The sequence below is a fragment of the Cynocephalus volans genome, chromosome X (genome assembly GCF_027409185.1).
Source record: "Cynocephalus volans isolate mCynVol1 chromosome X, mCynVol1.pri, whole genome shotgun sequence".
NCBI lineage: Eukaryota > Metazoa > Chordata > Mammalia > Dermoptera > Cynocephalidae > Cynocephalus > Cynocephalus volans.
This window is the reverse complement of record NC_084478.1, coordinates 122707504-122734229: the sequence shown is the minus strand read 5'-3', so window position 1 is coordinate 122734229 and position 26726 is coordinate 122707504. Positions and strand designations below refer to the sequence as shown.

The 26726-nt window shown below is 39.6% G+C and overlaps 1 long non-coding RNA gene across 1 annotated transcript; it reads left to right on the top strand.

Moving 5' to 3' along the window:
* The first annotated feature begins 13475 nt into the window (after positions 1 to 13475).
* LOC134366634 (uncharacterized) lies at positions 13476 to 26217 on the top strand. The gene is made up of 3 exons (XR_010022352.1): positions 13476 to 13883; positions 22071 to 22129; positions 26068 to 26217. It is a non-coding gene; the product is annotated as an uncharacterized LOC134366634 (long non-coding RNA).
* Positions 26218 to 26726: the final 509 nt, after the last annotated feature.

The window sequence follows — 26726 nt, the reverse complement described above, 5'->3', positions numbered from 1 at the left end:
TCCCCCAGGTAAAAATAAATAAAATGTCAGTGAGCTGATTGCTTTTTGGATTGCACCTCACCTCTTTCTTCCTGTTTTGAACTTTCTGGTTTCTTAGTGGAAACTACAAACCTTGCCTTGACTCCGGTGTGGGTGTGATTTCCTTCTTCCTGGCTCCTGTCCCACTCTTCCCCCACTCCTTCCTTCCCTAGCTTGACTCTCTTATCTTTCTAACTGGAATTTCTCATCAGCAAAGGGTTTCCATCTTCTCCCAAATTAGTAGGTGTCTGGAAAGGATGGTGGAACTAAGTTTTCTGTAACCCAGCAATTGGAGCTGAGAAATGGGAACTTCTAATCTATCTTTTGTCCAATACTCATGATGTGACCATGAGCCATTCTTAGTGGCAGTGCCATTTGGCTCAGGGAAGACAAATTAATCAAGTGACCTCAAATAAGCTTACAAAAACTATGCTTGCTCTGCAAACACACCTTCGAGACAAATCCCTTAATCTTTACTAGACCCACCAAGCCTCCTCACATAAATAGAGAATGCACATTACAAACAGTGAAAGATATATGGCGTAGGGTGGGCATGGCTTCCCTACACAGAAATTCTGGAGCTACTGCTGGCCATTCACTTTACCTGATACTTTCTCTTTCAAGACTGCAAAACAATGCCAACATTTAACATCTTTGGGATGGATTGAGATGTTTGTAGCATTTAGCTGGCGTATGTAGGTCCCAGATTGTGGCCTGGATGTATCAAACAGAATCAAATTCCTGTGTAGTGCATTTGCAGTTCTGTTTGTAATCATTATAAAAGTATTCTCAAAACAATTAATGAGGATGATTGAAACCCTTACGCAGTTCAGAGTCACATTCTGTTCACCTGACCTGCACTGAGCCTCCTCAGGTGGATCCGGAATGCATTAAAGTCAGTGAGGCAGTGGGAAGGGGCAAAGCAGGCTGGAGACAAGCTTAGAAATGTAAATAAAGCACATTGTTCTAGGGAAGGTGGCTGAAAAGCAGGGAGCAATTGAGGGAGGAGAGGTAAAGTGCTGGGTGTCTAAGCAAAATGGAGGCGTGGAAGCCTAAGTCCCTATCTCCTGCTGAGAGCAGCCAAGAGAATCAGAGACTGTGAACCTAACTTGGGATGAGAGCAGAAGTAGTCCCTATTTTAGAGGAGTTCACATCTAGTAGGGATGAGAAAAGTGTACACAGATGAATAGATGTTAAGAGCGTGCCTCTGGCACCAGCCCACATGGGTTCAACCAGATCATCCACTAACCAACTATGTGACCTTGGGCAAGTCATTTCAGCCTCCAAGGCAGCATGTCGTCATGTAGAATATAGAGGCAATAGTTGTACCTACCCTGTGAGGACAATGACATGAGCTCATATCTGTAAAGTGCCTGCTGCATAGTGAGAACTCATCTGATGTTAGCTACTATTCATGTAGCTACATGCCAGGCTCTGTGCTACATGCTTTACGTCTCATCCCCCATTTCCAGATGAGGAAACTGTGGCTAAGAGGAGTTAAGTAGATGACTATAATTGAGTGTAGAAAGTGCTATGGTAGATGAGTGCAATAGGAATACAAAGATGGACATGACTAACCCTGGGGAGATTTGGGGAAGGCATCACAGAGGAGGGCATACTTAAGGTGGGCTCTGAAGGGGAAATAAGGGTTCATCAAGGGGGGCAGAGAGAAGGCAAAGACATATATGGAGTACAGATGTCAGCAGGGTAGGTACTGGCAGGAAATAGGCTTGAAGGTTGGCTGCAACCAGTTTGTGTATGCCACACTAAGGAGTGTGGACTTTATCTTCTAGAGAATCATCAAAGACTCTTGTGTTCAGGCTGTGTACAGGGAGGAAGTTCAGGTGAGTGATCATGAGGGTCTACATTAATATGGCAGCAGTGGGGATAGAGAGAGAAATCCAATTGGGCAGTTCAAAAGTAAAGCACTTTTATTCCTGCATTAGAAATCAATTAAATATATAGTGTATGCCTACCTGAGGGTTGCAATGCAGTCTCTACTCTCTCCTTAAGAGGTTCACAATGTGGTGCAGAAGACAGATCCCAAATCAAAGGCAAACACGGGGTGCTGGAGGAACACAGAGGAAGCACATTGTTCTGGGGTGGAGGTGGGGGATCAGGAAAGGCTACCCATAAGATGGGCCCCTGGAACTGAGTCTTGAAGGGTGAAGAAGAGTTGTCCAGGCAAAGAAAGGATGGGAGTAAAGCTGTCATTCCAGTAGTAAGAACAATGTGAGTAAAGACTCAGGTACACAACAGCATGGAATGTGGGAAGTGCTGCAAGTAATCAGTATCAATGGGGCAGGAAGTACACCAAGGGTAAGGGGCAGGAGAGATGGGGCTAGAGAGGAAGGCAGAGACCGAGTTTAACAAACTTCTGTATGCCATGCCAAGGAGTTTGGACTTACTTTAGTAGGTAAAAAGCCATTGAAATAATTCAATTAGGCCTACCAGCAGAGCGCATGTACCTGTTAGACTGGTAGCAGTGTGGAGGCTGGGATTGGAGGGGCTGAGACTAGAAGAGGCAAGACCAGAAGCAGAGAAACCTGGTAGGAGATTATGGTAACAACACACTAGAGATGGTGAGTGCCTGGACTAAGGCAAGACAGGGGTGATAGGGAGGAGGGGAGTAATTGGGGAATTAAAAGTGACAGGACTTGATAACTGGTTTCATGTGCAGGTTGAAGGAAAAGGAGTTGAGGAGGACTCTCAGGTTTTTGACCCTAATGACAAGTGAATTTATTTTTACCAACCAGGATAAAGAATGGAGAACAGATTCTGGGAGAAAAATGATGAGTTTAGTTTTGGGCATCTTGAGCTCCAGATGGTTATGGGATATCCAGGTGAGATGTCCACTGAACACTTTTTGATATATGAGTCTAGAGCTCCAGGAAGATGTGAAGTGGGAGATTTAGATTTGGAAACATCAGCACATGGATGACAGTAAAAATCATCAGAGGAGATGACATCACCTAGAGAAAATGTATATTGAGAACAGAGGAGGGCCAAACATAAAAACTCAGAGGACTATCAGCATTCAGGGGGTAGACAGAGAAGAGGAAAGGTTGGTTCTTGTCCGTGACTACATTTTTTAGAAACTGTGAGATTGAGTGAGATACTCTAGAATAGTAGCCCCAATTTTTCCTTTTGGAACTTTCTAAAACTGTTCTGTGACCTACATGATTGAGGATATCAACAAAATTTAGAACTGCATATTTTCCAACTTCTAATATAGTGTCTTTTTCTGAGTATTGTTGCAAGTTGCTTAGGGATAATATTCATAATAAAGTTCTCTGAATTCCTTAAATGAAAGCCACTTTAAGCAGAAGATTGTATTCATTTTCTTTGTTCCATTAACCTAAGATGATTTTAGAGTATCACATCCTTTTTCACCCAGTATCTTAGTTAGCTGGGTCTGCTATAACAAATATGATACACTAAGTAACTTAAACAATAAACATTTATTTCTCATAGTTCTGGGAGCTGGAAAGTTCAAGATCAAGGTGTTGGCCAATTGGGTTCCTGGTGAGGGCTTGCTTTCTGGTTACAGACTGACACCTTTTTGCTATGTCCTTACATAGTGATCATCTCTCTCATGGCTCTTCTTATAAGGTCACTAATCCCATCATGAGGGCTCCACCCTCATGACCTGATTACCTCCCAAGGGCCCCACCTCTAAATGTCATCACATTGGGGATTGAGGCTCAAACATATGAATTTTGGGGGACACAACCATTCAGTCCATAGCACCTATGAAGAGTTTCTTTCTTCCTCTTAGTTTTCGTATATATAAAGCACTAAGCACCAAGCACAGTACTTACAAGACAGTAGGTGACCAACACACTTCAAGTGGCATTATCTGAATTCATTGCCATTACACAGATATGCGCATCCTATCCCCATAGCCACAGAAACCCATGCAAGTAAGTTAGGTCTTTCTAAAATAGAGGTTGCTTAATTTGTCTTGCCTTTCAGGTTTTTGTTTTATTTTATCTTATTTTATTTGGCACTGAAGGTCAAATTAGAAAAAGAAAAAATTTTTGGTATGTAGACCAGGGGCTGTTTCCCTTTAGATTATTATAACATGTTAAAAACTGATCACGGTTGATATACAGCAGCTTGCCTGAGTCTCTGCAACATGCCTCAAATGCAAAAATCCCTGGTGATGGACGACTGTGGGTAGAAACATACATGCATCAGATTTCTTCTGTGATAGCTTCCAGACCCCATTTTAGTGGGTTTGGCTCTCGAGGCAAACTCCATTCGACAGCACAGGAGTAGCACTCCGTCATTTCCCCCACATTTGGCCTCCATTCAGCAGGCGGGCCTGACTAGCTGCTTACATCCTCTCCCTCCTAAGGGAGAAGGGAAGTTAGGGAACTCCCTGGTGAGCGCGAGTTGCCATCTGTGCGTAGGGTTTTGTAGGGGAGAACAAAACCACTCTGCTTTCTATTCATTTTACTGTAATAAATCTCTGAAGAGACTCTGGTTGGATTACCTCAAAGAAAAAGAAAGAGACAGAGAGAGAGAGGAAGAAAAAGAAAAAGAAAGGAGGAAGAAGAGAGAGTAAGAGAGAGAGGGGGACAGAGAAAGGAGAGAATATGCCTTGCCACCGATATGCACTGTTTTTTTGCGTGTGCTTTGCTTGTAATCGTTAATATCCAGATGTGTCCTGAATCCCACGAAGCTATTTCCTTCCCAATGACTAGTAGTAACAGTCCAATCCAAATGTGACCCTTGATTTTTTTTTCATGAGTAGAGGATAGAGTCCTTTGTTTCCTACATACCTTTTTTTCTTTTCTTTTCTTTTTTTTAAGTACGGTATTGAGTAGAGTTAAAAAAAACACACACACAAAAACTCGAGTCGATGTTCCAATAATCTACTCCTCACTGCCTCCCCCTACGAAACTGCTGCTCTTTGCTCTTCCACAGCATTCCTCACATCCAAGGCAAGACGTCAAGTGATCAATTGAGGTGATCTTGTTATCCCCTTGCCAAGCTAAAGGCTACCCCACCCAATACATCAGCCTTCATCTGCCCCAAGTCCCAGTTGCTATTGTCATGATATTGATCTCTGTCTCTAGAAGATGAGGGTAGAGGAAGTTGTTCTTTTACAACCTTTGGCAAAAATACAAAAGAAGAAAAGGGAAGGAAAGGTGAACAAAGGAAAGAACAGGAAAAGAGAAGAGGAGAGACAAGGAAAGGAAAGAAAAGGAAAGGAAAGATATAAAGAAAAACTCTGAAAGTGTCCCCAGGCTCCACACCTAGCTCCCGTGGCTTTCCTTGCTTCTCCACTGAGGAATTAAACAAGTGACCTTTCTTTAAGCCACAGTCTTTTCATTCTCTACTGTGGTCTCCATGATGCAGAGAGGACAGGCTTTGGAATCAGATCACCCTGTGTTCTCATTCCGGTACCTAGCATAGCATCTGGCCCACAGTGCGAAATAAACTCCTTTTCTTAAGAAATTTGTGTTTGAGTCTCCTGTAGCGATGGCAGCCCTCCTGGGCTGTATGTATTATTCTGTCATTATGTGGCAACAGTAATATCTCACTGGGAATTCACTTTTCTCATATGTGTTTGTCTATGAGACGACAGATTCCAATAAAGAAGCAAAGTATCTTGCTGTTCAACATGCACATTTGAATACACACAATATGTACTTGGTAAAAAAATCCAAGCCTAACAAAAGGTATGAAATAAAAAGTCTATACTTTGTCCTGCACAACAACCCTTAGTTCCTCTTGCAAATGTAACCACTGGACCACTGTTAACTGTTCCTTCTTTGACAGGTATACTTACCATGGAGAGGAGGTTGGTCCAAGTTACTTCTGGTTTGCACATGGTGTGACTCTTAGATCATGGAATGGAAGGGTTCCACTGAAGAAAAATCTGAGGCCCAGAAAAGGAAGGGCCTTACCCAAGGTCAGCTGGGATACTTGCCCCTAGGCCTCCAGCTTCCTAGGGCACTGTTTTTTCCCTGATTTCTAAAACCTCCACCACTGGAACAAACCGGGCTAGTACCTCTGCTTCTGGCACCTTCTACTGCTACTCTACTCCCTGTGTCTGGACTGTAAGCCTTATAGATTTATTTCCTGGGTCCCTCAAAGGGAGGGCTTTTCTCTTTTCTCCTTTTAGTGGAGAGATGATAGCTTGGGGGCACAGAAAGATAGTTTTCAAACAGAGTGAATCTGAATAACCTGAGATGATTGTTAAACTTGTCAGTCTCTCCCTGCAGTTACTGAATCTCAAAGAAATCTTCCTGCTCCTTTGGGGAAGGTATAAAATACTCAATGGAATTTTTTGTGTTCACATGATGACTTACTTTCTACAGAAACCCTCCGTCTAGAGGAAAAAACACCATCTTGTTTTTAAATTTTATCAAGCTGTTTTTGTTTGATTATAAAATTCATACACACTTATTGGCAAAATGAATATTATGGGAGAATATTAGAAAAAATGTTGATCAGCTGATGCTGTTCTTGCAGGCTTTTTGCCAACTGTCAAGAAAATCCCCATTCTGGACACAAGAGGGAGCTTTTAGCTAAAATGAAAAGTCTAATGTAGGCAGTTTAACGCAGGCTCAACCATCTTTATTTTCTTTTCATTAAAAAATTTAACTTTATCTTTGAAGACACATTAGTTAACTGATCATGGACTTGCCTACTCTTTTCTTTAAAGATTCTCCTTCCTTGGCTCCTGAGACACCACTCTTTCCTTGGTTCTGCTCCTAATTTTTTGACCATTTCTCATCCTTTGCCCCTTAAGTGTGAGTGCTTTCCCAAGGCCCTCAGCTCTCTTGTCTTCTCATTCTGCAGTATATACACACTTTCCCTGGCTAACCTCACCCATTCCCATGGTTTCAGCTACCACTATGTGCTGACAAATAAGTCATCCTGTACATCTCCTGCTAGTAACTCTATCCTGAGGGCCAGCTATTCATACAGTGGTCCGTCTCTTGGTATCCATAGGAAATTGGTTCCAGGACCCCCATGAATACTAAAATCCACAGATGCTCAAGTCCCTGATATCAAATATAACCTATGCATATCCTCCCTCATGTTAAGTCATCTTTAGATTACTTATAATACATAATACAATAAAAATGCTATGCAAATAGTTGTTATACTGTATTTTTTTATTTGTATTATTTTTTATTTTTTAATTTTTCGCTTTTTTAAAAAAAATATTTTTGATCCATGTTGGTTGAATTCATGGATACTGGACCCATGTATATGGAAAACCAACTGCATTCACTTGTCTACTGCACAAGCCTAAGAATACAAAAGCTGCCCAGAGGACAGTCAATTGGCCTGACTCACGAAGCAGTAAATTGAAACTTACCAACATAGCAGGCTGGTAAGGTAGTCTCTGAGTTTTCAGAGTCCATAGGGGATCACCTAGGATGACTATGTGAACTGTGATATTGTTGAAATAGATGAAAAATCAAAACAAAACAATGATAACGAAAACCCTCTAAACACTAGAGCACAACGAAAAGCATCACTTAGGGGCCGAGCCCGTGGCGCACTTGGTAGAGTGCTGCGCTGGGAGCGCGGCGACGCTCCCGCCGCGGGTTCGGATCCTATATAGGACTGACCGGTGCACTCACTGGCTGAGCGCCGGTCACGAAAAAACGACAAAAAAAAAAAAAAAAAAAAAAAAAAATTAAAAAAAAAAAAAAAAAAAAAGAAAAAGAAAAGCATCACTTAGGCTGGGTTGTCCAATATAGCACTCAATAGCCACAAGTGGATTTTGAACATCTGCAATGTGGCTGGTTTGAATCGAGATGTAGAGTAGATGTAAAATACATACCATAAGATTTAAAAGAAAGCAAAGTATGTCACTGATATTTTTTATATTGATTACAGAATAGCTCCTGTTTTATACAAAGTGCTCAATAAATGTTAACTGCTACTATTACTAGACACTTTCAATTCTGGTCATTCCAAATTTCTTGATGTTACCCAAACCTACCAGGTACTTTGATGCTTCTCTACCTTTGTGAATGCTGTTTCCTACCTGGAATGCTCTATCTCAAATTCTTCACCTATTAAACTCCTATGCATCCTTCAAAACCTAGTTTAAATGTCATTTTCTTTTTCTTTTTCCTTTTTTATTGAACTGTAATTGATTATACGTATTTGTGGGATACAGAGTTGAATATCAACACCTGGGTACAATGTGTGAAACATTATCTGCTTTTTGAAGCCTTCTTCATTACCAGAGGTCATTTCTCCTTTGTGGTATCATGTTCATATCTCGATTTTTGCACAGATGGTAGTACAGTTACACTTGTAGTATAACTTATGTGTCTGTTTCCTTCACTAGACTCTAACTCAACAGGGATAGGGACTTGTCGGCATTCTCCTCGTATCTCCAGTCTAGCACAACATTTGCCATGTAATAGACACTCAATAAATGCTTTCCAAACTGAAAATTGAATAATCTGATCAAACCATCTGTTTTTACAGTTGACGAAACTGAAGTCCAGGGAAGTGATGGGACTTTTTGGACAGGATAACATTTTGGATCCCAATGGACCACGGGCCCTTTTCTTTTGCTTCTGAAATAAACAGGCAAAAAGTGACCCCAGAATAACTAAACGTATAACTTAGATTAACCCAGATTCCTCAATTTCTCTACCTTGTGAGAAAATAATCATAATAATGAATCTTAAATTGTGATATAGAGTTAAGTGTATAACTTATGATAAAACCTCCACTAGTTTCTGATCGCACGATATTAGTTAAGAACTTTTTTGTCATTTACTATACCTTCTTGGCTGGCTAGGCAGCAGGGCCTGCAAGTAACTATAGGGTCCAGTATTGATGTGCCCTTTGTGGAAAGAACACTGTGAATCAAATGACCTGAATACTAGTCCCTGTTCTGTTGCTAACTTCTTAGTTATGTTACTTAAGCTTTCAGCGACTCTTTTCACATATACATGATGAAGGGTTCAATCAGATGATCTCTAAAGTCTAACCAACTCCCCTGTGACTGTGATTGTGATTGTGATGACTACAGGATCCTTCATATGCACTGAGACTCTCTCATATCTTTTTGGTTTTGTTTTTTTGATTTTTGGCGGCTGGCTGGTACAGGGATTGAACCCTGGACCTTTGTGTTATCAGCACCATGCTCCAACCAATTGAGCTAACCAGCCAGCCCCTCTCTCTTATTTTTAACACTTTCCATAGAAAGTTAGCACCCATTTCCCTTATGAACTTTCAGTTTTCTTACAACTTTGAGGTCAGTAAGCAGTCATGGAAATAATATCTCAGATTGGAATAGTGTTTATAGATTACAAATTACTCTCACATACACTATTTCAGCTTTTAAAAACCTCTGTAAGAAAAATAGGCTGGTTGTTATACCAGTTCTGCATATGATGATGAGGATGGTGGTGATGATAATAAGAGCTAACATTTTATTGAGTATGCCAGACATTGCTCTTAGTACTCTGCATGTACTACCATACTGAGTTATTCTAAATGAGGATTCCAAAGCTCCAAAAGATTAAGTGACTTCCCTAGTTAGTAATGACAGAGACAGGGTGCGGGACACAGGGTACAAATGCAATTTGTGGTAATGGGCATGCTGCCAGTATGAATCTGTTCTCACATAATGGGCACGAGGGGTGACAATCAGCTTTGTATCTCATGAATATTCATAACCAATAAAAAGGATTTGGATCCAAATTAACTGGCTATAATTTCTGTGTTCTATACCAGTCACTCATCTTTTTGCAATACTCTTCCACTTGTTTTGTACACACCATAATGGAGAATGAGTGAACACCTTTTACGATAGCCCCTCACAACTGGAAGCTATTGCTCACTATCCTTTTAACTTCTCTTCTCTTCTGGATGGGGTGCATTTCTGGTCAGAGGTCTGGAGCTGGCTCACACCATCTCATGAAAACTAATTCTGTGCATCTCTTACCAACTCCATATTCAGCGATATCATTTTGGTGGCTTAAATCAGCCATGGGGGGAGATTCTTACACCGTGGCAAAATATAAATGTTACAAATCGGGACCTGTTTCCCCCCTGGAGAGCCAGTTATTAAACATTTCCCAGCATGGATTTGATTCTGGATGAAAGAAAAAAATAATGCCCAAACCTTGTTTTGGATTTCATTGGATAAAGTGGACATTTGTATTTGAGTACAGATAACAGCATCTTTCTTACCCTGGAGAAAGAGAAGAGTTGCTCCTTCTTTGAGATGCCTTTCCAGATATACGTAGACCTGAAGAGAATGATAGAGTTAAGAAAGAATTTTTTGCTCCAAATTGCTGCTATTCTCCTGTCTGTAGGATCCTGAAAACTACAAAGATCCAGGCTCTGATCCTTTCTAGAATTGGCAAAGATTTTCTAGATAACTTGAATCAAGCCTCTTATTTTGGCTTAAGGTGACACAGCTAGTTGATGGCAATGCTTGGGTTTCTTGATTACCAGTTCATAGCTCTTGTCACCCATCACTGTGCCTGGGAATATTTGCAATATGTATTGATTATCAGTCTGTGTGTATGAACAAATTTGTACATCTTACAAATAATTGCTCTGAGCATTTTTACTTGGCGTTCACAATGTTCAGTCATCAGAATCCGTGCATGTCCAGTTGTTACACATATTCACGTTGAAAAAGAACCCTTATAACATCTTGGAGAGGGATAATGGAAGGTCTGATCGGATAGCACACAACATTAACAGCATGAGCACCTAATAAAGTCCAGCTGGCTGAGTTATGCTCATTTTGGTAAACTGAACTTTCTAAAAATCTAATATAGACCTACTCCCTGGAAACTAAAAGCCCTGGATTCCCCAAGGTAGCATCAACTCCAAAATCTCTCACTGTAAATCCTCATGTCAGCACATGTGCTCCACTTTTGGTTAATGGAAATACCATTAATGCTTTTGCTGGAAGAGGATAAAACAAGTCATCATTATTTACACATTTCATTAGGGTACAACTTTGGGGAGTTATTATATGACCTGGGTGAGTGGGCAGCGGTCTTGAGTTGGACTGACGGAGATGTGAAGGAAACCAGAAGAAAGAGCCACTAGAGCTCAAACCTCAGGCATGCCTTTTCTCAGTAGTTCCCCTGTGAAGCTGTGACCATGACCCACTCCCCAGAACCTGCATATCCAGCCACATGTGTGTCCTGAGAAGAGGGCCACCTACTGGACAGTGCCCATGAGACCTCTTGCCCCAAACCCAGCCCTCTGTTACCATTTCTATAGCCCTTGAGCAGGCTTCCCTGAGAGCATCGTCTGGGCTCAGGGCTCTGAAGAAGAGCCCAGACCACTTGGCCTATGGAGTAAGGAAAAGCCTGAGCAGGAGTGGTTGTGAGGCCCAGTCTGAGGAAAATATCAGGGATGGGCTCAGACAGTGATTGACTGAAGGAGAATTGAGTAGAGCTCCGCTTCCCTGGGAATTTCTGCAAGGGCAGGGGCATGAAGATGGAACATTCCAGAAGAAGTAAGTGGTGGTGGGCAGGTCAGATGTGTTTGGTTGAAGGATAATTGAACTAAGGTTCCCCCCCCCCCCCCGCCCCGGGTGTTTCTCTGATGGGGGAGGGATAAAGACAGACTGTCTGGAAGAAAAGCTATGTGATAAAAGGCAGAGCCTATCAGAAGCTGTTTCTGGATGGGGAGTGATATGGTTTGAATGTGTCGTCTCTAAAATTCAGGTGTTGAAACTCAATGGCTAATGTGATGGTATTAAGAAGTGGTGCCTTCAAGGTAATCAGGTCATGAGGGCTCCTCCCTTTTTTAAGGCCCTTAAAAAAGAGGCTTCACACAGCATTTGGATCTCTTGCCCTTCCACCTTTTGCCATGTGAGGACACAGCATTCCTTTCCTTCTCTTTGGAGAATGCAGCAACAAGGCACCATCTGGAAGCAGAGAGCAGCCCTCACCAGACAACAGGACCTGCTGGCATCTTTGATCTTGGATTTTCCAGCCTCCAGAACTTTGAGAAAATAAATTTCTGTTCTTTATAAAATTGCCCAGTCTCAGGTATCTTGTTATAGGAACACAAACAATCTAAGACAGGGAGAGACTGATTATGATATATGATCATGAGTCTCAATGTACTGGATAGACGGTGAATCAACTGCTTTTATTATGTGGAATTTCTTTCTCTGCTGTATCACAGCTGGCACTCTTCAGCTCTTTCTGACTGTAAGCTACATTATAAGACCATCTTCTTTGTACTATCTTGCTCTCCTTTTGCTTATTCTTTCTCTCTCTTTTTATTTTTGCATATAGACCCTGTACATCCAGGTCCAAGGCTAGAGCGTGTAAGCCTCAGACACTCCTTAAACCAGATAATCAAGGAATTTATAGATGCCAAGTTGAAAAATCTTCTATTCTTATGGGGAAGAGAAGGGAAATGGAGGACTAAAGGGAAAGAATGAGAATGAGACTAGAAAAAGGGCAGGTTTGATGTTGAGACCGGGCAAAGAAACTGATAAACAAAACCAAAGCCCAGGGGAAAGCTGAGGCTCTAGGTGAACACTGAAATTAATTCCAGTAATATTTGATCCTGAATGAGAGAGCTGTGAGGTCTGGCTAATATACTTACGTACTTATCTGAAAGAAGAAGGGATTAAAAAGTCATTGCCAAAATTACATCTGGCAAGTTCTCTACTGGTTGTCTGAATTGTCTGATCCATAGAAGTAAATTTTTATTTGAAGGAAGAGCAAGAACCACCAAAATTAATCTCAGTGATATTAGATTCTAGACTAATTAAAAAATTAGTCAGGGATCTAATCCATATAAGTAATCCCTCATCTGAAGAAGGAGAGGGAAAAAAGCCACTCCCCAAATTACACGAAGCAATGTTTGTAGACTATTTGTGTTGTCTAATCCTTATAAGTAAAAGCTTATTGAAGAAGAAGGGGGACAGATGCCAACACGAAAATTAGTGCCAGTGATATAGGATCCTGGAAAAGTTAGTTGTGGGGTCTGATCAATATAAGTAAATGCCTATTTGAAGGAAGAGGGGAAAAAATGTCTCATCCCAAATTATTTACAGTGATGTTTGTTTCTAGACTAATTATTAGTGTTTTCTGATTCATATAAGCAAATGCTTATCTGAAGAAAGAAGGGGACAAAGGTCACCACCAAGTATATAGCCAGATAAGCTGCATTATATACCACAGGTTTATTGAAAAGACTACGTGGATGTGACCAGCATTGGTATTTGTCCCAAAGTGCAATTTTGGTGAAGAAGAACAGGTAGGAATACGAGAGAGTGTCCTAGCAAGAGGAGTGTCCTGGGGCAGGGTGGAGGCAAGCTATAACAGAAGTGGTGGAAGTCTTGTCTCAGAGTGGGCGGAGAACTCTAGAATAGTGGCAACACCCAGTTATCCTGGATCATAGGAAAAGAAAGTGGACAGCTAAAGTGGGCAGGAAACTCCATTACAGTGGTGGAGCAAATAAGAAATCCGTCAGTGGATAGGAAATTCCAGCTACAATAGAGGGCAAATCTGCTTTCTTAGTGGAAAAGAAAGTGGGCAACTGTACAGCGAGGGAATCCAAATTGTGAACGAGGCAGTTCACAGTGGAGAGAAACATGAGCAGCTAGGAGAGCTTAGGGAATTCCAGGTAGTCAGGAATCACTGATCAGGTCTTGAAGTGGATAGAAGTGCATGCAGATAGTGGCCAGCCCATCACAATCTGTAAGGCTAGCAACATAGAGGCAGAGATCTTGAAGGCCGGATTGCTGAACTTTGTAAGAGAAATGCCAGTGAACTCTGGAACTCCCCACCCCCACCCCTAATTGAAAGCAGCAACAAAAGGATCAGAAGCTGAATTGAAAACTGAAGCCTTTCTTCAGATGGTCAAGACATCAAAAGGTAAGTTGAGTTTATTCCAACGATCTTAGTAGTTAGAGGGAATTAGGTATTGTGCTTCATTGTTCTGAGGAGTGCACTCCCTTGAAATGGAAGTTGCAATGCACTAAAGGAGAGAATTCAGAGTGGGCTCAGCCATGCTCTAGGCTTTTCTCGTGGTGGTGGGAGGGTGAGTTTGGAACACTACTAATGCCAATTAGCTATTTGTAAGCATTTTCAATCCAGAGGTTTTTTTTTTTTTTCCCTACTAGGAAGCATTTTTGCCTTCAATACTTTTCTAGAAATGATGATACTAATCATATTTTGAGTATAAACATTACTATTTCCAGAGGTGCCTTGTTAAGATCAGGGTAAAAATCTGGCCCTGAAATTGATCTGAAATGGATTCTGGTTTTTAACACTTTAAAAAAAATACTTCTTAGTTAAGCCTTTTATTATTAAGCAAGTCAATGCTTTTCCAACTCTATTTAGAGAACAATATCTCATTCTATCTCCATAACTATGCTAGGAAAAAACAATCTCAGGAAGAGCGGCTCCTTGGCATTCCAGTGATTATATATTTATACAAAACTTGTATTTAAGAGTATTTCTTAAAGTGCTTTTATATCTTAACCTGGTTCTTAGAGTATTTTTCAACTACAGTTAACTCATTGCGAAGACCATTTAAGCTTTCTCTTCTAAGTCCATAGAAAGATAATGCCAAACCAATTAGTTAAAGACTTAAAGATACAGAGCTTGAAGAAAATTTTGATATCGCTCTCATCCTCTGAGGGGGTAGGCTCAAAGTTTTAAGTGATTTGATTAAGGGTGTAGATGGGGCTAGCCCAAACCTCACTTCCATGTCAATTTTCTTTCCATTATTCATGTGGATTGAACTTTAAAGTACAGCTGTAACATTACAACCTTAAAGTTTAGTAAGATATTATGAAATTTCCAGACACAGTTATTGATTTTGTTGGCTTCGGTCTTCTATAGGTACTGGTGATAACTGGTAGTACAAGCACAACTATACAGTTGGAAACTTAAGCTTTAGCAAGCTATTAGAAGTTTTCTAGGTGGGTCTTTTGTTGGCTTTGGTCTCTGGTAGGCAATGGCGTTAACTGGCTGTATTTGGCTAAGTTTTTGTGCATACTGCTTTCTTAAACAGTCTCTGTTGTTTACTTTGTTGAAAGCATGAGGAAACTCTACATATAATAGAAATAATGAAAGTGATGAGACTTCTAGTGGACAAAAGCAAGGGAATATGTTTTATGATTTTTTTCTTCTCTCTCTCTCTCTCTCTCTTTCTTCTTTTTCTCTTTTTTCTTCAGCATTCTGAAAAGTCCCTGAATTGTCTTTTATTTCCTATGTAACTAGACCATTCTGGACCTGTCCCACTATGTCCCTGCTGGGAAATTGTGTGTTTTGAGGCTGGATATTAATGTCTTCCTGCTGTAAAATGAAAAGATAATCAACATAAAACAACATGTAGTATTTTTAAAAATATTTTTTATAGTAAAATCTAACAGATATAAGAAACTCCATAAAACAAAGCAAAAACTCTGGTAACCACACCTAGGTTAAAAAACAGAATTTTGCTATTCGTTCATCCTAATCACAATCCCTTCCCTCTCTTCAAAAGTAATCACTGCCCTGACCTTTATGGTAATCACTTCTTTATTTTCTTTACAGTTTTATCACTCAGATGTTTATACCTAAGCACTACTTTAGCTATGTTTCACCCTTCCATAAGTCTTTTTATCTAAAGAGTCCCTCCATCTTTTTTTCTTTTTTTTATTTGTTGAAGAAAGGGTGTCTTGTCCTCTAAGACCTTCCCACAGTCTTGCTTTTGATTGATGGTATCTCCTGTTGTAGTTAGTATGTTGCTCAGTCCTGCACTTCCTATCAATTGGTAGTTGGTGCTACAGGCCAGATCAGATTTGGGTTGATTTTTTTTTTCTCCTTGCTTTATAGGTGATGGTGTGTTCTATTTGGAGGTACATGATGTTTGGTTGCCTCTCCTTTCTGTGATGTTATCTGCCATTATTGATCAATACTGTTAGTCTTTAGGTTGGTGATGTCTCTCTAGATGTTTTGGTTGTTAGGAGCCCATTCTCTAAAATAAAAAAGGACTTGTCAAAAGAATATTTCCTGAGTACTCATATGTTGATAAATTTGTCTGTGGCCTTCTTATTTTATTTTATTTACAAGTGTCATAAAATTTTTTTAATACTCCTTACCCAGTTTCCCCTATTATTAATATCTTACATTAATATAGTACATTTACTGTAATTAATAAACCAATACCAATGCATTATTATTAACTAAAGTCAGTTTCCTTAGTTTTTACCTAATGTCTGTTTTATTAGTCAGTGTTCTCCATACAGACAGAACCAATAGGATATGTTATAAATATATGAAATACATGAAACATATATAAATATATGAAAGGAGATTTATGATTGTGAAGAGAAATCCCGTGGTAGGCTGTCTGCAAATGGAATACCTGTAGTGTGGCTCAGTCTAATTCCAAAGGTCTCAAAACCAGGGAAAACGATGGTGTCCTGGAACCCAAAAGCTGAAGAGTCTCAAGCTCCAATGTCCATGACAGGAGAGAAAAGCGTGTCCCAGCTCCAGCGAATGGAGAGAGATTTGCCTTTTTTCTCTGTTTTTTGTTCTCTCCAGGCCCCCAGCAGATTGGATGGTTCCCATTCATGTTGAGCACGGGTCTTTCCCACCCAGTCCACTCAGTATCTCATGCTAATCTCTTCTGGAAACACCCTCATGAACACACCTAAAAAGATAGCTTTAGCAGGTTTCTCAGCATTCCTTAATCTCATCAAGTTGACACCTAGAATAAATCTTCACATCTATTTTCTTCTTTTTAAAGAATTTTTTTAAGTGAAAAGAATTGAGTATACATATTTATGGGGTACAGAGTTATATTTCAATACATGTATACAGTGTGTAATGATCAAATCAGGGTAGTTAGTAAATTCATCATGGCAAAAATTTATCATTTCTTTGTGATGAGAATATTTGAACTCCTCTCTTCTAGTCATTTGAGAACAAACCATAAGTTATTGTTAATTATAGATGCCTAGCATTACTGTACACCACTAGAACTTATTTTTCCTATTTACCTGTAATTTTGTGTTGTGGCCTTTTTATTTGAAAATTAAACTGGATATAAAATCTTTGGCTCACATATTCTTTCTTTGAGCGTGTTAAATATGCTATTCCATTTTTTGCTAGCATAAAGATTTGTCAAAGTCTATGATAATCTGGTTTTCTTTCTTTTATACGCCATTTTGGTCCTTTTACTAAAATTTTTTCCTCTTAAAGTCCAATAATTTTACTAGAATATGTCTCTGTGGTTGTTGATTTTGCTAAGTCAATTTTCTCTTTTTCAGGGAAATTTTTATAAATCATACCTTTTAAAAAATTGTTTTGTTTCCTTCTTTTGATTTTATCCTTTAGGATTGAGAGATTATGAAAAATAAAACAATTTTAAACGGCTGCTGAGGGACATCAACATAGGGATGAATAAGGAATTCAAAGGCCAAATTGAGGTTAAATGGCATACATTTGTAGTGGAGCCAACTTTCTATAGCAAAACTCAGCAGATACAAGCAAAACAAATGTTTGGGTGTGGTGGCAGGGCAGATAGCATGGACGGGCAAGGGCTTGAGGGATTCTATGGTGCTAGTTGAAGTACAGCTGAAATAGTTATCAACATATTAATTGCAAAAATAAGTTTAAAAATACATGTGGGTATTTCTGGGATAGTTCCAATTTTTTACTATTTTAAATAAAGGAAACGTGAATGTATGACTAAATGTGGTTTAATTCTAATTCATTACTAAGAATGTTCATTAACAAATCAGAAAAAAAATTTTGATAGACCATCTGTCCCAATTTTTGGTTTGAAAAAAAAATATTCCATATCTATATGTCATCAGCCAGTGCAGCAATAATGTCAATGAAAGCAGTGCCTGGGAGTGAAGGCCCTTTAATGGGAAACTCTTTTATCAGTCATGTCGGCAGTGTTGTCAGGTTTCAGCTATCTCAATAACGTTATTTCTGCTAAGTCTTAGGCCTACAGAACTGAAGGTACTAGTCACTTAAGCAATGAGCAAAGTTGATCTTTGTCCACAGACTTTCTGAAATGGGAATCCTTCAGTATTTTCTACGTTAACACTTAGCTTAAGGTAATACAATACCAAATTGTAATGTTAAAAAAGCAAGTTGTTTTATTAGTCTCTCCTTTCCTCATAAGAGTGGTGAAAGTGCCCTAGTCAAATTCCTTTTTACTCTCCTTTAAGTTTCCCAGTGCTCCTCTGCTCTGATATTGTCATACCTGACACCATATCGGTGCTTATTGATTGATTTCCTTTTTGTGGGGAATGGGGGAGAAATAATAATATTTTGTTTTACATATCCTACCAAAGGAGAAACTGCATGAATAACTTTTTTTTTTTTTTTAAGATGGTTGGTAAGAGGATCTTAACCCTTGACTTGGTATTGTCAGCACCACGCTCTCCCAAGTGAGTGAACCGGCCATCCCTATATAGGGATCTGAACCTGTGGCCTTGGTGTTATCAGCACCACACTCTCCCAAGTGAGCCGCAGGCCAGCCTTAAACTTATTAATCATTATCACTGTGAAAATGGGTTAGCAGCACCAAAGGGTTTGAGTTGAGTAACATGTGAAAATGCAACAGAATAAAGGGAATTAGTAAAATGGAAATAACCACCAACTATTAAAATGCATATAACCTAAGTTTTCACAAAATTATATATTATAAATAATGATCAATAACTGACTAATATCCAAAATCTGTTTATGTACATAGGAATCATGTACTAAATATTTATGAAATGAATGAATATGAGAATGAACTTAAACATTACTCAACAGAATATCAGTTCAGCAGTCAAGAGAAAGAGCAAAACAAAGCATCCATTTATTTAGAATATACGAATGCATTCTTAACTCTAGCACATTTTAGTTGGGAAACCACAGGAAAATACTGAAATTAACAGCTCCTCCAATTTGGCTCTGCCAACGTCTGAAGGCTGTTGCGAGGCTTAATCAAATTCCAGCAATATGAATAAAAGTATTTTAATAAATTTAAAAGCACTATGCAACTTGAAGATATTAATTTGCAATAATATTAGTGTTTCACTAATATTAAATTTCAGGGATTATATTAGTCCATTTCTGTTGCTTATAACAAAATTCACAGAACTGAGTATTTTATAAAGAAAACGAAATTTATTGCTTACAGTTTCAGAGGCTGGGAAGTCTGAAGTCCAAGGAAGACATCTAGTGAAGGCTTTCTATGGTGGTGGCTTCAGTGACTCAGGGTATCACATTGCAAAAATGGCGGAGCAGAGAGAGCAGAGACTAACCTCCTCATTCACTCTCTTTTTAAAGCCCTCAGAACTACACCTCCGACCACCATTATTAATCCGTTCACTAGGCATAGTCCTACAATCTAATCTCCTTCAAGGCTCCACCTTTCAATTACCATAATAGGATTTCCCACCCTCTTTTACACTGTCACAGTGGGGGCTAAGTTTTGGGGGGACATTTAACCCAAGGCAGAGGTATTTGTCCTGTTAGTAGCTTTTTTGTCACCCTTGCCCCTGTTTCTTGCTTGCCTTGACTAGGATAGTGAAATGTAGCTGGAATGCACTGATATCAGCCATATAGGATCTTAATGTGAGCTTCTTGGCTAATTTACCCAGCTTGTAGCCCTTGCAACAATCTCATTCTATAGGATTTCGGCGTATTTTTGTTCCTATCTACTTAAAGATGTCTTTTGCTGCTGCTCTCCACAGTTGGCTTTGGCTTCAGGATACTGATGCTTTCACTGAGAATACCAATGTGTAAACTCCTTGTGGGACCAAAGCAACATTAAAGATGCTGAATCCCTCTTTGCGACAATGCTGCAGATGCCTGAGCTTCAAGTATTGATACTGCATCAGAGGTAGTGCATCATATTACTGCCAAAGCTGTTGGCACCAATGCTGCTGATTCTTTGGCTTTTGGTGTTTTATGGAGATTTATTCTGTTTACTACAACCTCCTTGCTAAAGAATTCAGACTTAAGTCTTTGAGGCCTACACTAAAATTCAATCTGATATACACCACACTATACTCAAAGTCTACCTCCCCGTTGTCCTCAAATACTGGTCTATTTCCATTGAATCATTGAGTCTGTTCACCTTGATTCTTCTCGTATAATTCTTTCCCAGAAGAATCCTCAGACCTAGAATAATATCCTTTCCAGCCCCACCAATTCTCTTGATAATGCTCAAAAAGTATCTGGAGCCCCTGCTATGTTCTTCTTCTCCTTATTACCTCCAATCAGATTTGTGTCATCTTTCTTCAAGCCTACATCCACCCAATAATCAGTCTGAGTAACTGATACTTCTTCAAGTGAGCTCTTACATAGTACCAAGGCAGAGAGGGAAAGGTGGAGCCATCTGGTTTTTGTTTGTAAGTTCACATAAGTTGTCACTGTCTTGTTGCTACTGTCCCTATTTGGTGACTCATAGGACCCAGTAGAGAGCTGCTGTTCAGTGCCTGCTTGGGACATGGTAGTCTTGCTATTGTTTCTATTTCACATCTGGGACACTGGTATATTTTACGGTGTTTCTTGTGGTCATATTGTAGACACACACCCATAGCCATTTTCTTTCTTCACTATCTACACTGCCAAGAATTAGGATGCAGGGTCTTTGCTTTTGTTGCCCACATACTTCTTTCTTTCCATTTCCCCTGTCTCTAGTCTAGGGCAACAACCAGACTGTGGGGAAAAATCCCCAATCTCTCCATCACTCACTATCCCTATGAATTAATTTAATTCAACATATTTCTCCCATGTAGCTCAGCTGGGGTGGGGATGGGGTGAGGTTCACAGGAGCAGTTTAAATATCTGTTAGAAAGCCTTGGAATGGGTGTCTAACAGAAGCTGCTTGAATGTGTGTGTGGAAAGGTAGTTCACTCTTACTATCTTCAGCTTTGGGATTTTAACTGAAATTGTGACAAAAAAAGTCCCATTTAAAAGTCTGTAAATCTTCTCCATTAAATGCCATTCTTCTCCCTAAGCATAGCAAAAGTGCATATACTTCCCTGATTGACCTGTTGTCTTAGGAACACTCTTCTTCCAAGTCTGGAGAGGGCCCTCTCCAGCATCCTGAAATACAGACAGGCTTAGCGTGCTCTGGGATAGACAGCACTGCAGGAGTACCTCAAGGGGAGAACTGGGCAGAGGTAATGAAGATATTAAAATAAGGGGATGCTTCAGTTATTATCAAATAGGACAAACCAAGACTATGTGCTTAAAGTTTCTCTCATTGATGTAGTCACAGTGTAAATAAATCATTTGTTAGCACAGAATTCCAGAGGAGAAAGCAACTAACTGCACCTGTGGCCCAGACATAAAAATATCTTGATATCTTGCTAGGGATAGATGACGAAGGGTAGGAGATTAGCACAGTGGTGAATGCAAGGCAATAGACTGCTTTGAGAGTAGCCATTTACTACTGTGGGCTACACTGCATATTAGAGGTCTGTATTACTCTGAAAAGACCACTGTCAGTTCAACTCTGGGATGCCCTGAAGCACAGATTTCATAGAAAACATGGGAATTAAAAGGTTTGAAAAATGTGGAACCAAATTTATGGGTAAGAAGAAAATTTCAAGGAAGATGTAATAACTGGGGTGTGGGCTTATATCGCAATACTACAAATTTCTAAAGTTTTGCAAGGAGATGGGTGTCTGAAATACCAAACAGAAAGCAGATAGTTTGAAGAGATATATTTTCTCCAATGTATGGTGATGATCACAATTATCCTCACCCCCCAACCCTTGGTATATTTTCCTTTTCTCTAGTACCACCTGAAGTCATGTGATCACCCAGGGTGAAGACTCCCTAACCAATATGTACCTGTGCTATAATCTTTTAATGCAGCCCTTGAGCTAAGCTTACTTACCTTTCTTTGGACAGCTTCCTTAGTTTTGGGAGCAAGGCCAGAGGGAGCAAAATCTCAGGGTCTTAAGGGAGCCCTTTGGGTACCATCTAACCAGGGAGACCCACACCAGGGCTGTTTTTAGGTGCCACATAGTGCCAACAGTCATAACACTCAGGGCAAGGCCAAAGACTTGATGATAAATTGTTTTCAATTATATTTGTTCACAGGTGCTGAACTCTGTACAATGGGAACTGAGGGGCTGTAGTCCTGTGGAACTCCAAACTTGGTAAAGAAGACACCTGAGATAACGTGTATATATTAGTCCATTTTGTGTTGCTATAACAAAATACCTGGAACTGGGTGATTTATATAGAAAAATGAAATTTACTGCTTACAGTTTCTGAGGCTGGGAAGTCCAAAGTCCATCTGGTGGTGGCGACAGTGACCCAGGGCTCTCACATTGCAAGATGGTGGAAGCAGAGAGAGCAGAGCAAGAGAAAGAAAGAAAGACTCTTCTCTTTTAAAGCCCTCAGAACCGTGCCGCTGATCACTGTTTCTAATCCATTCACTACTGCATGGTCCTACAATTCAATCACCTCTTCAAGGCTCCACCTTTCAATTACCATAATAGGATTTCCCAGACTCTTAACAGTCACAGAGGGGGCCAAGTTTCTAATACATAAAACTTGGGGAACACAATTCAAGCTTCAGGGAGTTTTGGGGGGATGTAATTCAATCCACTACAACGTGTGTTGGAATCATTTAACTACAGAGGTCCTGATAGAGATACCAGCTGGATCAATTGTCCTTTCTTTTTGTGATTTCACAATATATTCAATAAAGTCTAATTGAATTGGATCTTCATAAGAATGATGAGTTATTCTAAATTTTTTTATCCAAGGTATTTATGATACTTTCTGTAGTGGCCAACTTAGACTCTTTCCATGACTTGAATGTATTTTCGCAGGTAACATATACAAAATTACTTTTCACTAAAATCCAGGAAAACAGATGTGTTCTGATCTTCAGGATAAGCCTATCATAGAAGGTTAAATGACCAATCCTCATCCAATGGCAAATCTGTGCATTCTACCTCTGGGTGGTGTGGGACTGCTGCTATGGATGTTTTCTTCTACGGATGACCAAGTTGAGAGAGTTGCTGTTTTTTTTTTTTTTCTTTTTTTAATATATAGAATTGTATATATTTAAGGTGTACAGTGTGACGTTCTGATATACATAGTGAACTGTTTACTACAGTCAAACTAATTAACATATCATCTGTTAACATAGTTACCTTTTTTTGTGATGAGAACACATAAGATCTACTCTCTTAGCAATTTCAGGTATGCAATATAATATTAACTGTAATCACCATGCTGCACATTAGCTCACTACAACTTATTCATCTAACATAACTGAAACTTTACACCCTTTGACTAGCACCTCCCCATTTCCTCCACACCCCACTCCTGGTAACCACCATTCTACTCCTTGCTTTTATGAATTTGACTTTTTTATGTCCCACGCATAAGTGAGATAATGCAGTATTTCTCTTTCTGTGTCTGGCTTATTTCAATTAGCAAGCATAATGTCCTCCAGGTTTATCAACATCATCACAAATGGCAGGAATTCCTTCTTTTTTATGGCAGAATAATACTCTGTTGTACATATATCACAATGTCCTTACTCATTCATCTACTGATGAGCACTCAGGTTGATCCGACATCGTGGCTATTGTGCATTATGCTGTAATGAACATGGGAGTGTAGATATCTCTTTGACACATTGATTTCATTGCCTTTGGATAAATACCCAGTAGTGGGATTGCTAGATCATATGTTAGCTCTATTTTTAAATTTTTGAGGAACAGGAGAGTTGTTTGTTATATACCAATCACAAAATTCACACCCGTATTTAGTGTCTTTATATATTTAAAGCTAAAACCAGGGTCTTATACTAGTTCTTGGGTACGTTCCCTGTAATGTGCTATTTGTCCTAAGAAACTTCCCATCTGACCATTTTTCCACTTCATCCCAGATAACATCTCAATATTTGTTATGGTGTATGCTGGTAACAGAAGTCTAGATTATAAAGTGTGTATTTGATTCTAGGTGCATTGCTTTTGCCTGGGAAATGTTTTCTATGAAGGAGTAAGTACCTAAATTAAGGTATTGGTGTGGTCACATTTAGTTATTGGCTATTGCTAAGTTGTCTGACTTTTGTGGGTGCAGGTATAGAGTAATATTTTTGTCTCCTAATGTTTAACTGTGACATTTGAAATGAAATCACGAGAGATTTAGGGTGGTAGTAATTCAACCTCAGAGATGTTTAAGAGGTTCGTGAGTTTACCATAGACTATGACATGTTACTATCCCTCGACTGAGACAATGAAATGAGCAGAGAGGATGGTTCTTCCTACACATTTTTGAGAAGGTATTCACTTAGTTTCACATTTTATTTATTTATTTATTTGTGCATTTTGATTATTAAGTTGACTCATCTTTAGGGAGATTCATTCTGTTAGAACTTTAAGTTTCAAACAAAAGATTAAGTTGACAAAGGGACAGACTTTGCAATCCCACATTTTATAGAAAGGCTAAATTTTGAAATGGCACATGACTGGCAGTGTGTGTGTTTCTTGAACACATTATATATAGCACTCTGGTAAGTCTGGACAACATAACTACATATAATTTGAAAGAGAAAACAGAATTAAGGGGTAGCTTTTTAATATATGCTTTGGACTTGAGGTAAATAATTTCTTGATATATTTCCATGGCTTCTAGGGGCAATCAATTCATACAAACATAAATATTCAATCAAGTCCAATTGAATTAAATTTAGTGTTAAACTACTCATTTTCCAGGTCAACACATTTATTGAGCACATACTATATGCTAGGCCCCTTGGGATCCATCTGTAAACAAAGGGTAAAAATTTCCATTCTTGTGAGATTTATGTTCTAGGTCTCAGGAAGATACATAAAAGCAATGGAAAATATTGTAAATACAAGTTTCAAAGGGTAGATAGGATTTTGATAATCTACTAACCTCCTTTAATAGGAAAAGAAACACCCATGTTTGATCATATGATTGGTTATTACGCCAAGAAAGAAAACAAGATGTTTAGAGCAAGTGTCAGTTATATTCTCCACCCCTTGGAAGAGGGAGGATCAAGGCTTAACTTTTCACCTCTTCATACCACCTTAATGAATAAGAACTAAGGGCAAAATTATAGAATGCTTAAGGTTAAAATACCCAACTATGGGGTAGATAGGTGCATGGAGAAATAATGTTGAAAAGGTTAAAAGGTTAGTTCTCTTGAAATCTCTTGGATCATCTAACTTAAGAGTAGTGAAGCAAGATGACCTGTGGCTTTCTTCTACTTTTTATAAGTGGAGTCCAAGAGATAGAAGCTGTGTTGCAGACTGCTTAGGGAAAAGTAACCCAGGCAAACATATACTCAGATCTCTAGAGTAAGAGATGACATAAAACAAAGCTCTAATTCATAACAAAGTGCATGTCCCTCAACTTTCCTCTGTGTATTCTGAGTATGTATCCTTTCTAATTTTCAGGAGTCTGTGCTGTCATTGAAAGAAACCAAACAAGGAGGCTGAGTTTACGCAGACCCAGAGGCCAAAGAGAGAATTCGAGCAAAGGAAGCAGGCCTTTAAAACGTGACATGCAGATTGTTAGCTTGATGACAGCAGAGACTGGTCCTAGACAGCCTTTCCACCCAGTGTGTTTGTGGTTTTCCTTCACATCCAGCCCAACATCACTTTGTCCTCCCCACAGGCATGATGTGTGTGAGGTCTTCTAGCATGATGCATCAGTCCCTCCTATAGACTGAATTTTTATGTCTCCCACAAATTCATATGTTAAAACCTAACCCCCAATGTGATGGTATTTGGAGGTGGTGCCTTTAGGAGGTGATTAGGTCATGAGGGTGGAGGTCTCATAAATGGGATTAGTGTCCTTATAAAAGACACCCCAGAAAGCTCACTTGCCCCTTCCATCATGAGAGGACACAGCAAGAAGGTGCCATCTATGAGACAGGAAGCAGGCCCTTACCAGACACTAAATATTCTGGTACTTTGAACTTGGACTTTCCAGCCTCTAAAACTGTGTAAATTAAAATTTTTGTTTTATATAAACTACCCAGTGTATGGCATTTTGTTATAGCAGCCTGAACAGACTATGATAATTTTCTTTTGTTCCCCAACAGGTCCATGGGACAAGTGGGCCTCCTTCGACAAAGAGGTGGGATTCCCAGATTCCTGAGGGACACATCCCCAGCAGCACTGCCTTCGACTGCCCTTCTTGCAGGAAACAATTTGCCATCAAGGCCTTGGGCTTGTTCTAAGTGCTATGACTATTAGCCCAAGTATGACATCTGGAGACAGCCCTGGTGTGGATCTTCTCAGTCAAATAGCACCCAAAGAATCACCCGTGAGATCTTGGGATTTTTCTTTCTTTGGTCTTGTTTCAAAAGCTGAGGAAGCTGTCCAGAGGAGGTTAGTCAGCTGGACCGAGGAGTGGGTATACACCTTGGGTGACCACATGACTTCAGGAAGTTCTAAAGAAAAGGAAAGTCTACCGAAAGAAGTAAATCTAATAAAATAGTTTAAAAAATGTTTTGGTATACCACATGCAGCCACCCAGTCATTTACTGTGGGTAATTTATAAAGAACAGAGGTTTATTTGGCTCACAATTCTGGGACAGCTGCACCTGGCATGGGCTTCAGGCTGCTTCTACTCATGGCAGAATGTGGCAGGCAGCCAGTGGGTACAAGCAGATCACATGGTGAGAGAGAGAGAGAGAGAGAGAGAGAGAGAGAGAGAGAGAGAGAGAGGAGAGAGAGAGAGAGGAGAGAGAGAGAGAGA